Source organism: Mastigoproctus giganteus, chromosome 7, assembly GCF_048544385.1.
Source record: "Mastigoproctus giganteus isolate SK-2022 chromosome 7, ASM4854438v1, whole genome shotgun sequence".
NCBI classification, from domain to species: Eukaryota; Metazoa; Arthropoda; class Arachnida; order Uropygi; family Thelyphonidae; genus Mastigoproctus; species Mastigoproctus giganteus.
In genome coordinates, this window is record NC_143581.1 from 132,348,846 (window position 1) to 132,364,437 (window position 15,592).

The 15,592-nt window shown below is 36.4% G+C and overlaps 1 protein-coding gene across 1 annotated transcript in view; it reads left to right on the forward strand.

Moving 5' to 3' along the window:
* The window catches only part of LOC150083207 (tRNA (34-2'-O)-methyltransferase regulator WDR6), a 760,490-nt gene that overhangs the window by 415,279 nt on the left and 329,619 nt on the right, over positions 1 to 15,592 (forward strand). The gene's annotated exons all lie outside the window — the stretch shown is intronic.

The window sequence follows — 15,592 nt, forward strand, 5'->3', positions numbered from 1 at the left end:
CTTTTGTTGGGAAATGCAAAAGCCTGGAAAGTTAATAGGTATCACTAATTCACAGCCTGCAGGGGGGCCTCGAGGAACAAGCAAATACATAGGCTATGTTAGGGTGAATATATACTTGTATGTAAAAGTAAAAAGTAAAGTGCAGCCATTATCAACCCACTGCAGGATGGAAGCCTCCTCAACAATTCATGCTGAGGGAAATGGACCATAATCTGCCACGCTGGTCCAGTGCAGGTTGGCAGATCGACCGTATTCAGCAGTCAGGGGCTTGAACCCCGGTCTACTCAAAGAGCGTGTGCTACTGCACTCCCGCTCCTGCCCACTCGGCTACGGAGGCCGTTGCAGTAAAGAAATTTGACAAATTTTAAATATTAGTTAAATCATCAAACATATACATTGGAGACATATTGCTGCTTCTGTATAATGGATGCAGAACTTGAATTTGGTGCGTACAGAAAGGACATATTTATATGAATGTTTCTGAGGTAGGGCAGCTCTAGAACAGATGTTAAACTCTGCCATGTAAACCTGTGCTACAATAGAGAACTCTGTAGTGTTAATCATGTGAGTAAAGTGCTATTTATGAAATATAGAGTTGGATAATTTTGTTGTGATGTCACATGGCCACTAAGCTACCAGGTAGCAAGCAACTTCCTAGCACCCGTACTTACCACAAGGAGGCTGGCCTTGACAAATACATACTGAACATACTTGAGAGAGAGGGACAGAAAATAAGACCTGCACCAGCTCAGACACTCACACTTTCACTCCATAGATAGAAAAGGGAACAGAGCAAAGGAGGAATGAATAAATACAGGAATCTAAATAAATCCCACACTGGCCAAAGGCAGTATCACAGTGAATATTTTTTCTTTAAAATTCAAAAACTGCAGGGCCAGCAGTAAAAACAATGGACTTCATCAGAAGCTGATAATTTCAGAAAAGTTCTGTGTGATTCTGAAATATTTCTGTTGTGGGCAGTAGTAGTAATTGTTAGGCTCATAGTAGAAGTAGCAGAAGTGATAACAGGCAAATCTATTGTTTTTAGGCAATTAAAAAACAAGTTTTTCAAAAATATATCTTATATTAATAAGGTATATTTTTGAAATTTTTTATTTTCGCCCACAATCAGTAGGCGCCTCCGTAGCCAGGTGGGAAGGAGCAACAGTGCGTAGCACATGCTTCTTGATTAGACCGGGGTTCGAGCCCGTCACCACCAAATACGGAGGATGCGGAAAGGTCAGGGAATGACCACCGCATATTCCCGGAGCAATATGGCCGTAGTTGCTAATGCTCCTAAAAACCAAAAAACAAAACAAAACAACAACACGATCGGTATTGGGTGGAAATATTAAATGGTAGACAATTTAGTAAATAAATTCCTATAAAATATAAGGTGTGGACTTTTTCACCTTATATTTTATTGGAATTTATTTACTAATTATCTATCATTTAATATTTCCACCCAATATCGATTGTGTGTGAAAAGAAAAAATGTATTTTCTACTTTTTGGTGTAAGTTAATTGAAATATAAGGTATATTTTTGAAAAACTTGTTTTTTATATTATTTTTTATTTTCTTATTTTTTTAGTTATGTAAACCTAAATAAGATATATTTGAACGGATAAGGTAGAAGAATAACATATTAAAATTATATAACAAAATATATTACTTTCAAATTTAATCAATACACTTTGAAGTTCAAGTAAATCAAAAAAACTGTAATTAATAAATATGATAATCAGGAAATTTTCTTAACTGCTCGATTTCATTAAGTGCTGAGACATTTTGAACTTTCTTTCCCATTACTTCCACACAATCCAGTTCTTCAATTCTTACTCCATCTGTCCCTCTTACTGCTGTCCCTGCTGACATTTTTGGAAATTTGTTGGTTCAATAATGTGTTCACCTATGTTTTTAAAATTTATTTTAACTTTTGGTAAATCTTCTGCATACATTTGTGCACTTTGAAATAGTGGTCAAATTATTTCAATAATTTCTCCCATTGCTCCATTGACAAGACCTTTCTCTGTGCTAACATTATAATGTAGCGTGATCTGGTAATTCACAAATGACGATTTTATTTATCCATTCAATTCCTTCTTCCGTATCAAAATCTGGCGTACCTTCGACCCAAATGAGCATGTGATGATGAAGAGAACCACGATTTTGAAATTCAATGCGCCACCAATGATAACAACTTTTCCTTCAAACAATGTATCATTGTTTTTAATTAAAGACATAAGCACATTAACTCATATCATGAAATGGCTTACAACAACAGGATATTTTTCCACTAAACTTTGCACTTTGCAAACGGACAGGTCAGCTGGTTCTTTATCTTCAATGTTTTCAGCAATGAGCAAAGCTTTTATCATCTACTCCCAGTGAAGATCATTGTAACTGAACGCTAAAAAATAGTGTGATGGGCCAAGACGTCTAATTTGGCCAATCAGTTCATTATAAGCTGTACGCCAATAAGCAGCAGATCCACGAACATTTTTCACATACAAATGAATGTCTTCCACCATAGAATTGTTTTGCTGTATCTTTTTCTTGCAAACATTGATGCTTTTGGATACTATAATATTCATACATTGACAATGCATAAAAAAGATAATCACTCTATTTAAATCTTAAATTTCTACCCACGTTTCCTAATTGAAAATAGTCGAGTGGCGTTATATTAGCATTAGTTAGAGGCACACGATGCAAGAAAGCAAGCTTATGCAATTAAAAATGCAGCATCAGCCAAAAAAAACCCCCTCCCATTTCATCCTTCAATTCATTCCAAATGCCTGTCCAGCTCAGCCTTAAATTTATTTAGGCTATTAGCTTCCACCACAAAAGATGAAAGCCTGTTCCACCAATCAACTACCCACTGGCTGGCTAAAGGCAAATTTCTGCACATCTATTCTACAACTATCTTTCCCCAATTTGAAACTGTGCCCCCTCAGGTTCTTAGTCTGAGCAAGACGAAGAATCCCATCATCACCATTCAGCTTTCTCAACCCATTCTAGGCCTTATACACATCAATCAGATCACCTTGCAGGTGCCTACTCTCCAGGTTCTGCAATTTTCAGAACTTGAGCCTTTATTTGGTAAGAGCACCCCTTTGTTCCCCTCACCAATCTTGTTGCCCTTCTTTGTACTCGTTCTAGCAACTCTACATCCTTCCAAAAATGAGGCCTCCAGACTTGTAAACAGGTCAGGCCACATCTAGAGTACAGGTGTGAGGCCTCCACACCTGTACTCTAGGTGTGCATTACCATTGTATAACGGAATTATCACCTCCCTGTCCCTGCTAGCAAAATTCCTATATATCATTGACAAGACTCCATGACCTGCCCTGGCAGCCCGTCTGCACTGTTCAGAGAACTTCATATCTGACTGCACAATTACCCCCCTAGGTCTTTTTCACTTTCCACTTCCCTGAGTGTAGTACCACCCAGTTGGTACATTTCTCTTCGGTTATTGCTACCCATATGCAGTACTTTGCATTTGTCAATGTTAAACTCCAGTTGCCACTTCTCAGCCCATTTTCCCAACTTATCTAGATCCAGTTGGAGTAACATACTGTCATTACTCTCATTAACAATCCTGCCAACCTTTGTATCATCTGCAAACTTGGACATTAAACCTGATATACCTTCATCAATATCATTGATAAATATACAAAACAACAATGGGCCGAACACCGAACCCTGGAGAACTCCTCTAATAACATTTGTCCACGAAGAGCAGTGTCCATTGATTACCACTGATCCATTGATCTCCGATTTGTACAGCAGTCTTCCATGGGCAAGAGTATCAAAAGTTTTCCTGAAATCCAAGTACAGCAGGCCCCCGTTATAAGGCGGTTAGCTTTACGCTGATTCGCTATAACGCTGTTCTTATATTATATTAATCCCGGGGGCTAACACCCAGGGTCCTCAGCTGGATATCATCATTCTTCTCTTTCTTGGTAATTCCTTTCTACTTTTGTCTCTCTCTCTCTCTCTCTCTCTTAGGGTAACTCGGGAATTTTTTTTTGGCTGGTGCAGCATAAGCCTCAGGCTTCCTTGCACCGTATAGCTAGTAATAATAATAATAATAATAACTTGTATCTGACTGTAATGCTCTTTTACAGATTGCATTTTTGGCATATTTAAATTGTTTTATTTGATGGAGTCGATAGCTTGAAAATGAATAGCAAAACAGCATTAAAACGTTTCCCACGCTTGGTGAAATTTTCTCGCACGCTAATTTAATTGAAGTACAGTGACTTGTTACGTAGTTCCGAGATCAACATTTTAAAAAACGATCAAGTATATTGCTTGTAATATTTGCGTTATATGCATTTATCCGATGTCTAGTCATCACTCAGTACGGTATAAGACATCGTGCATAACGGACAGTTTACTTGAACATTGTATCATAATTAATGCAACCAACGCAGTTACATTTTCGATGCGGATAAGAATGAAACAGCAACAACATCTGGACGCAGTATGAAGACTATAACTGTAAGAAAAAGACTGAATTTGAAAATTAAATTAGATGTTTTGAAGCGAATCAATTCCGGTCAAAAACAAGCGGATGTGTGCCATAATTTAGGATTTGCAAATTTAACTGTAAGAACAATTATAAAAAAATAAAGAATTAATTTTAGCAGCGGGAAAGATAGCTGTTCCATTGCAAGGAACTAGGGCTAGGCCGGCTATTAGGATTGAAATGGAAAGACTTTAACTAATTTTATTGAAAATAATATCCAATGCAGAATTCAGTTAAGTTTAATATTAGAAAGAAAAAAAAATGAAATGTGGAACCATTTAAAACTAGTAAGGACTGGTTGAATAGATTTAAAATCCAGAGAAGCTGCAAGTGCAGATTAAGGAGCCGAAACTTTCAGAAAAGAACTTGTTAAAATTATTGAGGAGGGATATTATGTGTTATACTTCTCAACAAGTTTTTAACATAGATGAAGCAGGACTTTTGTGGAAACAAATGCCTAAAAGAAGTTTCATATTGAAAGAAGAAAAAACATGCCAGGTTTCAAAGTGGCGAAGGATCGGTTGATTTTATTGTTGGGTGTTAATGCTGCGGGGGGATTTAAAATTAATACCCCTTTTAGTTTATTTGGAAGAGGGCCAAAATTCAACCCAAAATCAACACATTTTTCATGATTAAATTCATAAATTAAATTTAATTAATTAAAATCAATTAAATTCATTATTTTAATTGGAATTTTAAGTTTACTTTTGATACGTAAGTAGTTACTACATAATTATATACGTATGTAATGCAGAATATTTTATATGTACAAATATTTGAATATTGAATATTTTGACCGACATTTGTGCATCTTTTCACTACTGTTTATTATTGATTAGGAAATATCATATCCTATGGTACCGACCACAACTCACAAATACATATGTACTTATGAGAAAGCACCGCTCACTTAGTGCGGACTCACTTAGCGCTCTGTTTTTCCGGAATGAATTATCAGTGTTAAGCAGGGGTCACCTGTTATATGATATCAAAATTATTTTTGGCATTCAGTTCCTTTGTGACCACATCATAGTAAGCAATCAAATTGGTCAGACAAGACCTCCCTTTGATAAACCTATGCTGTATCTTAAATATTACTGCAATCTTGTCTAGATGATCCTGCAATGCTTCTTTAACCAGTGATTCCATTATTTTACCCTCAATACAAGTTAAACTAACAGGTCTATAGTTACTTGTATCACCTTTTGAACCTCCTTTGTGAATTGGTGATACATTTGCACACCCCCCAGGTCCATGGTGACCTCCCTTGAGTCCAAGGAAGTTCTCATAATTATGGCTAAGGGTTTGCTTACTTCCTTTGCTGCCTCCTTTAATATAACTGGATAGATCCCTTCCAGCCATGTGCCTTCCTTTTGTTTAACTTCAACAAATTCTCCTCCACTTTGCTCTCAGTTATTACAAAATCACTTAGCTCCCTGTTAGCGTTTGATAAACTTCTGGCACTCCCCTCATTGAATAACTCCTCATGTGTGAATGTAGATGCAAAATACTCATTCAGTTTATCAGCTGCCTGAGCATGATCATCAGTCAACCCATCTATGTTAAGTGGTCCAATCTGATTCATCCCTTTCCTTCTAGAGTTTACATAAGTAAAGAACTCTTTGCTGTTTTTCTTTGCATCCTTTGCCAAAGATTTCTCGTAATCTGCCTTTTCCATTTACTAATCTTGTTGCCCTTCTCTGTACTCGTTCCAGCCAATCTACATCCTTCCTAAAATGAGGCCTCCAGACCTGCATACAGTACTCAAGTTGTGGCCTGACTATTGCCTTATACAAGGGGATAATCACCTCCTTATCCTAATCTGCCTTTGCCTGCCTAATCTCCTTTGTGACTTGATTACAGACTACTTTATACCTGCCATAGGCTTCTTTATCGCCTGATACTTTATATGCATCCCATACATTCTTCTGCTTCTCTACCACTAGCCTCATTAATTCATCTGACATCCATTTAGGCCTAAAACTTGAACAGTATTTCTTAGTTGGAATGAAAAGCCTAGTGGCCTCCAAAATTAAGTCCCTGAAGGCTTCCCATTTAGAATTCACTGTTGGTAACATCATCAGTTGATCCCACTGTGCAGAATTTATAAACTGTCTGAGACCTCTGTAGTCACCTTTATGAAAGCAAAAGCCCTTCCCTTTAGCCTTGATGGTAGTTACATGTTTAAATAATTCCCACATCGATACATTGTGATCACCATAGCCCAGTGGTTCTTTTATCTGCTGATTCTTACTGCATGAAGAATCACTACTAATAATCAGATCAAGAGTGTTACTCCCTCTGGAAGGGATGTAAAGAAATGCATTGAAATTAAGCATGTAAAGAAATGCATTGAAATTAGGAATCATCAAAGGGACTAGAAAAGTTTTGAATGTTGAGAAATTAATTATTTTCATGTTCGGATTTTATATTCTTTAGAAAATATTTTCCAATTGATTAAAGTTTAAAATTATTATAATTAAGCTTCTTTAAGAGAAGACTGTTTGGAGGCGTACAATCTTCTCTTACAAAAACTTAATTGAAATTATTCTAATGAAGATCAAATGCTTCTTCAAAGAATTTGCAGAATATTCCATCAAGCTGAAAATTCGTGAAGATTATTCTGAAAATTTGTGTCCTTTACAGCTTTCCATTATCACTTCTCCTATACCTAAACATTATATTTACGTTTTATTTATTTTATTTTTATTATTTTCATGAATAGAAATTTTCATACATTTTTTATAAATAAAGTACGATTCAAAATTTATGTGAAAAGATTTTTACCAACAAAAATTCTTTACACAATACAAGGATAGATGAATAAATCTTACATGCTTTATATGTCTGTATTACATTCATACAACCATTTAAAGCAGGAAGGCCGCTGTAGCCTAGTGGTCAGGCACGCGGGTGCATAAGTACACGTGCCTTGAGTGACCGGGGTTCAAGCCCGTGACGGCTGAATAATTTTTACCAACAAAAATTCTTTACACAATACAAGGATAGATGAATAAATCTTACACGCTTTATATGTCTGTATTACATTCATACAACCATTTAAAGCAGGAAGGCCGCCGTAGCCTAGTGGTCAGGCACGCGGGTGCATAAGTACACGTGCCTTGAGTGACCGGGGTTCAAGCCCGTGACGGCTGAATAATGGTGCTGTTTCTTGTATTCTTTCTATCTTGTGAACTCCTCTGACCATTTGGTCATCCCGGAGTATAAACAGAAAATTTATTTATTTAGCTGATATGAGGCATGTAATAGCTGCACAGTGGACCACGCGATGAATTAGCTCAGATTTAATTGGAAACATTATTACGTCAAAAGAGATTGTTTACAAAATTACACCCTTCTAACCAGATAAGAAATCTGGGTCAGGTATAAATCCAGGTAGCCGATATATGACATGCAACTTCTGCATGGTGCACCGGTTGATAGATTTAGCTCAAATTTGGATAGAATGCATTGTCACATGAATAAGGAATATTTACAAAGTTTCAGCCTTCTATCTGTATTAGAAATGACTGAAAAAGCAATCGGCAGATTTGATAACAGAGCCAGTGACTTAATATAAGGTATATAAAAACAATAAGAGCTCTCATAATATTGACAGTTGTGAATCTGGCCAAGACTTCTCCCCCTGCCAAAAAGATTTAAAACTGATTTAAACTGAACCAGCAGGAAAACTTTTTTTATCATAACAAAATGTTTAGAAAATGCAGCAGATCACTAAAATAGTCAAAAGGCTCCAATCTGGTGATTTATTGATAGAGACTATCAAACCTAAACATTCAGCATATTTAAAGCTTTAATTGTTATTAAAGTCTTTCATAATGACCAATTCAAGTCTTTCCACATGCCACACTGAATTCCTCCAAAGGAGTTATAACTGAATGGGACCAGATAAACTGTTCACAAGAGGCAATAGTTGAGGAATTACAATATGAGAAAGTGAGACAAGCACAAATAATGATCTAAAAAGATGACAGACTAATTACATAACACAACCTCATTTTGACCTTTAGTTCACTTAATTTGCCAACTTCAGTTAATACAGGATATCAGAGGTTTGGTGATTCCCAAACATTATATTGGGATGATGCTACTTGTACAAACTATGGATCTAAGAACCACACAAAAATTTAATGTATCGACGTCTCCATCCTACCATGATTGCAAGGTCAAGCATCTTGTCTTCTCTAAAGTGTATGATCTTAAAAATTAGGAGAAAAAAATTAAAACATATAAGGTTGAAAATAAAGTAACCTACCAAGAGCGAGAAAAGAAATGAAATTAAAACAAAGTCCAGCTGCTGATGAATTGAAACAAGTGGGCTGAAACAATATGAGTAACCTACCAAAAGCGAGAAAAGAAATTAAATTAAAACAAAGTCCAGCTGCTGATGAATTGAAACAAGTAGACCGAAACAATATGGGCACATGTAATTAACCAAGATGAAGTAGTACTTCCTCTCCAAATGGGAGAAAGTATGAAGATGTGATGCTGTACATCCGGTCCCCAGAACAGAAGTTAAACTAACAGGTGGGTAATAACTCGTGTCACACTTTGATCCCACTTTGTGAATTGGGATATATTTGCACATCTTAAGTCTGTGGGGACCTCCCCTGAATCCAAGGATGCTCTCATAATTGTATCTAAATGTTTCCTTACTTCCTTTGCTGCCTCTTTTAATATAACTGGATAGTTCCCATCCACCTCAGGTGTCTTTCTTATATTTAACTTAAATAATTTCTCCTCCGTTTTGCTCTCAGTTATTACAAAATCATTAAGCTCACTGTTAGAGTTTGATAAGTTTCTGGTCCCCACTTCCCTACAGAATTCCTCATGTGTGAATGTAGATGCAGAATGCTCATTCAATTTGTCAGCTATCTGACCAGGATCATCAATAGTCAAACAATTGATATCAAGTAGACCAATCTGATTCATCCTCTTCCTTCTAGAGTTTACACAGTAAAGAAATCTTTGCTGTATCTTTGTATCCTTTGCCAAAGATTTACCATTTGCTTCTGGGGTACCTGATCATTTATATGCATCCCATGCATTTTACTTCTCTGCTATGAGTCTCATTAGTTCATCTGAAAAGCCTAGTAGCTTCCAAGATTAATTCCTTGAATGCTTCTAATTTAGAATTTGCTGTTGGTAACATCATCAGTTGGTCCCACTGTATAGAATTTAAAAACTGTCTGAGACCACTGTAGTCACGTTTACGAAAACAAAAACTATTCCCTTTACATCTGATGGTAATTACATCTCTAATTAAATCCCACATGAGTACACTGTGATCACTGCCACCTAATGATTCCTTTATCTGCAGATACATGAATAATCACTATTGATAACATTATCCAACACGATTTTTACCTCCAAGAACTTAAATTCTGCTTTTAACCAATTTTTATGTGTATATTTCCAAAATCACCATGATAGTTTTGCATCACGTCACACTTATTGAATATAGAAAGAGTTACCACAATATGCCAATTTTGCATAATCTGGCCAGTAATGTATGACACACTGATTTATTTTAACAGATATTAACTAATTCTCTTAATTTTAGCAATCGATTCTGGCCTCAGTTTTCTTGTGAGAAAAATTATCTGACTTCTACGTATGGTTCTTAAGTTGAAAATCTGATGCAACAATTTGAAGAGAGCACACTTAGCGTTTTTGGTGAGGATTTTTGGAGGCTGTGCCAAGGTTTTCCGAGTATTAACTGATCGTAACATGTTCGCAGGGTTGTAAATCTATCCTCCAAACATAAACAGCCCCTCGTGAGTCGGTGGGTGTGGCCTGCAATCCTTGTGATAGTAGTAAAATAATTTCCGGCTATACCTGCCAATTCACAAATATTTTTCCTTTAAGTGTTTTTTTACACGAGTATAACTAGTAAGTTACCACATCTGTGTACTGTGTAATGATAAAAATTGAATTTGTGTTGTTTTTATATTGTGGTGTTCAAAACTGAATTTTACATTTTCAGAAATTCATTTAATGTGACAATGAATAAGCAGACACATAGGAAGTGTATCAATCATACAGACAATTTTTGTTATGTTTGTGGATGGTTTACTCAAAGGAAAAATATCTATGACATTACAAAACTTTTGTATTATTTTTATTTCGGATGTAAAATTGGTGATCAAGGCAAACCTTGGATGCCTCACAAATGTTGTATTGCCTGTACAACAAACATTAGGAAGTGGTTTTCTTTTGCGGTCCCTATGGTTTGGCGAGAACCATCTAGTCCCATTAATGATTGCTACTTCTGTATGACAGATATATCTGATATGTCTAAAAAAAAGCACACAAGCTATTATATATCCAAATATATCTTCTGCAATTTGGCCCATTCCACACAGTGACAATTTGCCAGTACCCCCCCAAAACTTGGGATAACAGTAGTGGGGAAGATAATAGTGATCAAATTCAAGGTTGAGGATTCCCTGGAAGCCTCTACTTCACAAGATGTCAACTATCAGCCAGTAAGTTCAGGTAGTGAGGTACATTTAATCAAACAAAATGAGTTAAATGATTTGGTTCGAGAATTAAATTTGCTGTAAGAACAAGCTGAACTGTTAGGTTCAAGATTACAGCACTGAAATATACTCACAGCAGGAACAAAGATTTCAGTGTTTCAAAAAAGACATGAAAAGTTTTTGAAATATTTTGCTACTAAGCACAGTATGTGTTTTTGCAAAGACATTATTGGACTTCTTAAAGAACTTGGTGTTGTGCATAAGTCAGATGAATGGTGTTTATTCATAGATGCCTCAAAATTAAGTTTAAAAGCAGTTTTGCTTTATAATGGCAACAAATTTCCATCAGTTACTGTGTTTCATTCAGTTAGACTTAAAGAAAGTCATGAAAGCATGTTTAAGGTTCTACATGCTATACAATACCAGGATTTTGGTTGGAACATATGCAGCGATCTTAATTTTATTGGTTTGCTTGTTGGTTTGCAGGGGGGGGTTTCACAAAATATTGTTGCATTTTGTGTTTGTGGAACAGTTGTGCAATGTTGGGACAAGCGGGACAAGTTCATACCAGGACAATGTAATGTAAAATATATTCCTTTAGTGCAGTGAAACAAGATTCTTCTTCCACCCCTGCACATCAAACTTGATTAATGAAAAATTTCATGAAGGGACTAGATAAAGAAGGTAACAGATTTGCATACTTGAGAAGTGTTTCCTAATTTAACATAAGCCAAACTTAAGGAAGGAATTTTTGTAGGCCCCCAAATTACGAAACTTATGAAAGATGATGTATTTGAAACCCAGTTTAAGGAGGTTGAATTGACAGCTTGGTGATCATTTAAGGTGGTAGTACATGGTTTTATGGATAATGGGAAAGAAGAAAACTATGAAATGTTGGTGTCTAATTTACTCGAGTGCTACAAAAACATGGGCTGTCGAATGTTGTTGAAAATTCATTTTCTTTGTTCCCATCTTGAATCTTTCCCTGACAATCTGGGAAATTTGAGTAATGAACAAGGGGAGCAGTTTCATGATATTTCCACGAGGTCCTGGATGCCAAGTGAATTGCGACCAGGATTTATCTGTGTGATCTTTCATTGAGGGATCTATTTACAACAACTAGTAGTTCATTTTAGTTCTTATATTTTAAAAAACTGTTTATTTGATAGAAGCTCTTCTACCAAAATGTTCTTGTAGTGAGCGAGAAAGGGAAAACACCTTTCTTTATATTTTCTCTTCCTTAAATACTAATTGTTACTAATCTCTGCTTGGTCACACCAAGCATTGCTCCTGCCTCCTAGTGGCAGGGCTGGAAACCTTGGCAGAAAAGTTGATCTGCCAGGGGCCAAAAGGAGTAAATATGGAGCACAATGTGTTTCCACCTCTAGAGCCAACAAACTCTTGGCCAGAGAATGATACTCATTTTGACATCTTACAACCCAAGAGGTTGAAAACAAATTCACCAAAAGCAGAGTTTTCTGCATTTCTAATTTTGCTCTCACTTTCAGAACAACCACGCAGTAAATTATCTCCTTTTCTCATCCAGAAACACCTGGAGAGTATTGCAGGATCTCCTAAGACTGTGAAGAGGCTGCAACCTGGAGACCTACTTTTAGAAAAGCAAACCATAGACATTCAGAGAAACTTTTACAACTCGCAAATTTTGCTGGGTTACAAGTGAATGTATCTCCACATAAAACACTAAATACATTGAAAGGTGTGATATCTAGCTGGGATCTGTTGAACGTGATGGAGAATGAAATAACTCAAGAGCTTCAGGATCAAAATGTTATTGCGGCAAAAAGAATCATGATTAAAAGAGACAATAACCTTACACCCACCAGGAATATTATCCTTACGTTTAATTTCCCAAACCTCATCAGTAAAAATGGGTTATTTACTTTGCGTGTTCATCCCTACATTCCCAATCCCTTGAGATGTTACAAGTGCCAAAAGTATGGCCACTCTCAGACAACATGCAGAGGAAACCCGATCTGTCCAAAATGTGGATCTTCCAATCATACTCAGTCTGAATGTTTGTTAACAGAAATGACTTGTCCCAATTGCAAAGGCAGCCATCCTGTGTATTCCAAAACTTGTTACAGATGGAAAGAAAAAAATTTTTAAATATAAGGTTGATAACAAGGTAAGTTATCAAGAAGCAAGGAAAATGATTATTCCTACTATGCCCAAATGTATCTATGCCAATATTGTACAAAAACAACAAACCGTGTCCACCCAAACTGATGTTACAGTCCCCCCAAAGATATCAATCTCCGACTGGACTCAGGCTGTCCTCTCTCAGCAACAGTCCAATGCCCCTAAGCACTCAGACCAGGCATGTAACATTCCTCCTACAATACTAGTGACATTTCCTTTCCCACCAGTGATTGCTACTACTCCACATAGTAAAACTTCCAATTCAAGAAAGAATGTCCAAGACACCTCCATGGGTACTGATTACTTATCCAACCAGGAAGATCTGATTTTAGAAATGTATGTGGAAGAATATATGGAAAATGGTCAGCCTGTATTTCCAAAAAAAGAGACACAGAAGCCTGAATGCCACAAAATTGCCATACTGAAAAAGCAGTCAGATACAGCTCCTTGTACTCATCTCAAGTAATGGCTTATATTTTACAGTGGAATTGTAGAGAACTTCGTAGCAATGTTGATGACATTCATGACTTAATCCATCTCTACTCTCCAATTGGTTTCTGCTTACAGGAAACCTATTTAACTTCACAAATATCACTTCCATAAAGAACTGCTCTATATATCGAAAAGATCACAATACATCGAATTCTGCCCGTGGTGGTGTAGCCGTCTTGATCAACTCACAGATCCTGGCCAAGCAAATTGTTCTTCAAACAGAAATTGAAACTGTTGCTGTACGTTGTACTTAAGCATCCAGACAACTAGACGGGAAGAAGTGGTACTTACACGGGCAAGAATAGGACATACTCATCTGACCCACTTCCATCTACTCACAGATGATGATCCTCCTCACTGTCCACACTGCTCTGCGCATCTAACAGTCAAACATATTCTTATTGACTGTCCTCACTATTACCAAGACAGAACATCAGCCCTGCTTTCTCTGACTAATTTACAAGAACCGATATCACTAGAGCATATTATTGGTAATCAGGCAAATATTAATGAACTTTTCTGCTTTCTGAAAAAAATTGGAATATGTCATTGATTCTGAATAGGTTTCTAAAATGAAATTGAAGTGGTTTCAATTTGGAGTTACTTCTAACACATCCCTATGAATAGCTGCACTATAGCCAGTGCAGCTTGTATGCACGCGCACACACACTTCCACAATGGAAAGGCAGTACCAAGGTAGCTGCATAATGATAGGGGATTACTGCTGGTTTCTTTGTGAGGGAGATTAAGCAGGAATAACAGAGAAAAACCCTTAGCAACAAACATTTTTAAGGACAATTACAGGTATGCTGATTATATATTATTGAAATATAAATATTTCGCAATGATTTATGATATTTTTTCCAAAGTTAAATGAGTTATAGAGAATGTATAATATTTTTTTACACTTGTATTATAAACTTGAATCCAATATACTCTCACCCACCTTGGATTCTGCTATAGAAACATTGGTACATCTTTTGATGTGATAGAGACACATCAACATCAAAAGATGCATCTATAGTGATTTTCGGAATCGGCATGTTTATTTCCTCCAGAATCTCATATTTTCATTTCGGAGGTATGACAAAAAATGTTTTTTTGTTGGCTAATATAATCAGATTAAGAGTATTATTCCCTCTGGTTGCTTTTCAAATATGCTGCTGTAGAAAACGATCAACCAGTAAATTCACAAAAGTCTTGCTAGTGTGTGAATGACTAACCCAAAAGTTCCAGTCAATATCTCAGAACTTAAAATCCCCCATTATAAGATATTCTGATTTATGGTCCCACTCTGTTTCTCTGTATTGTTCATTGTATTCATCAGTCATTAGACCTATAACACACTCTGACTCTCATCCCTGCCTTCCTGGTTCCTATATCACACTAAAAAACTGACTCAGAATTACACTGTCTGCCCATGTCAACTGGATGCGCTTCTTTAGATCTGATGTGTTTTGCAATTAACAACATAACCCCTTCTTGTCTATCCTTTCTGTACACATTGTACCCCCCCCCCAAGTTCCAATTCTGCATTCCTTCTATCTGTGTGAAACCACATCTCTGATATCCCAACAATATCTGCCTTAGATGTCCTTTACCAGCACTTCAAATTCATCAAATTTATATACAGGTGAACCCTGCTTAACTCTGATAATTCGTTCCATAAAAACAGAGCGCTAAATGAATCCATGCTAAGCGAGCGCCGCATTCCCATAAGGTAACATATGTATTTGTGAGTTGCAGCCGGTGCCATAGGATATTTCCTAATCAGTAATAAACGATAGTGAAAAGATGCACAAATTTCGGTCAAAATATTTAATATTCAAATATTTGTACATATAAAATATTCTGCATTACATACGTATATAATTATATGGTAACTACTTATGTATCAAAATT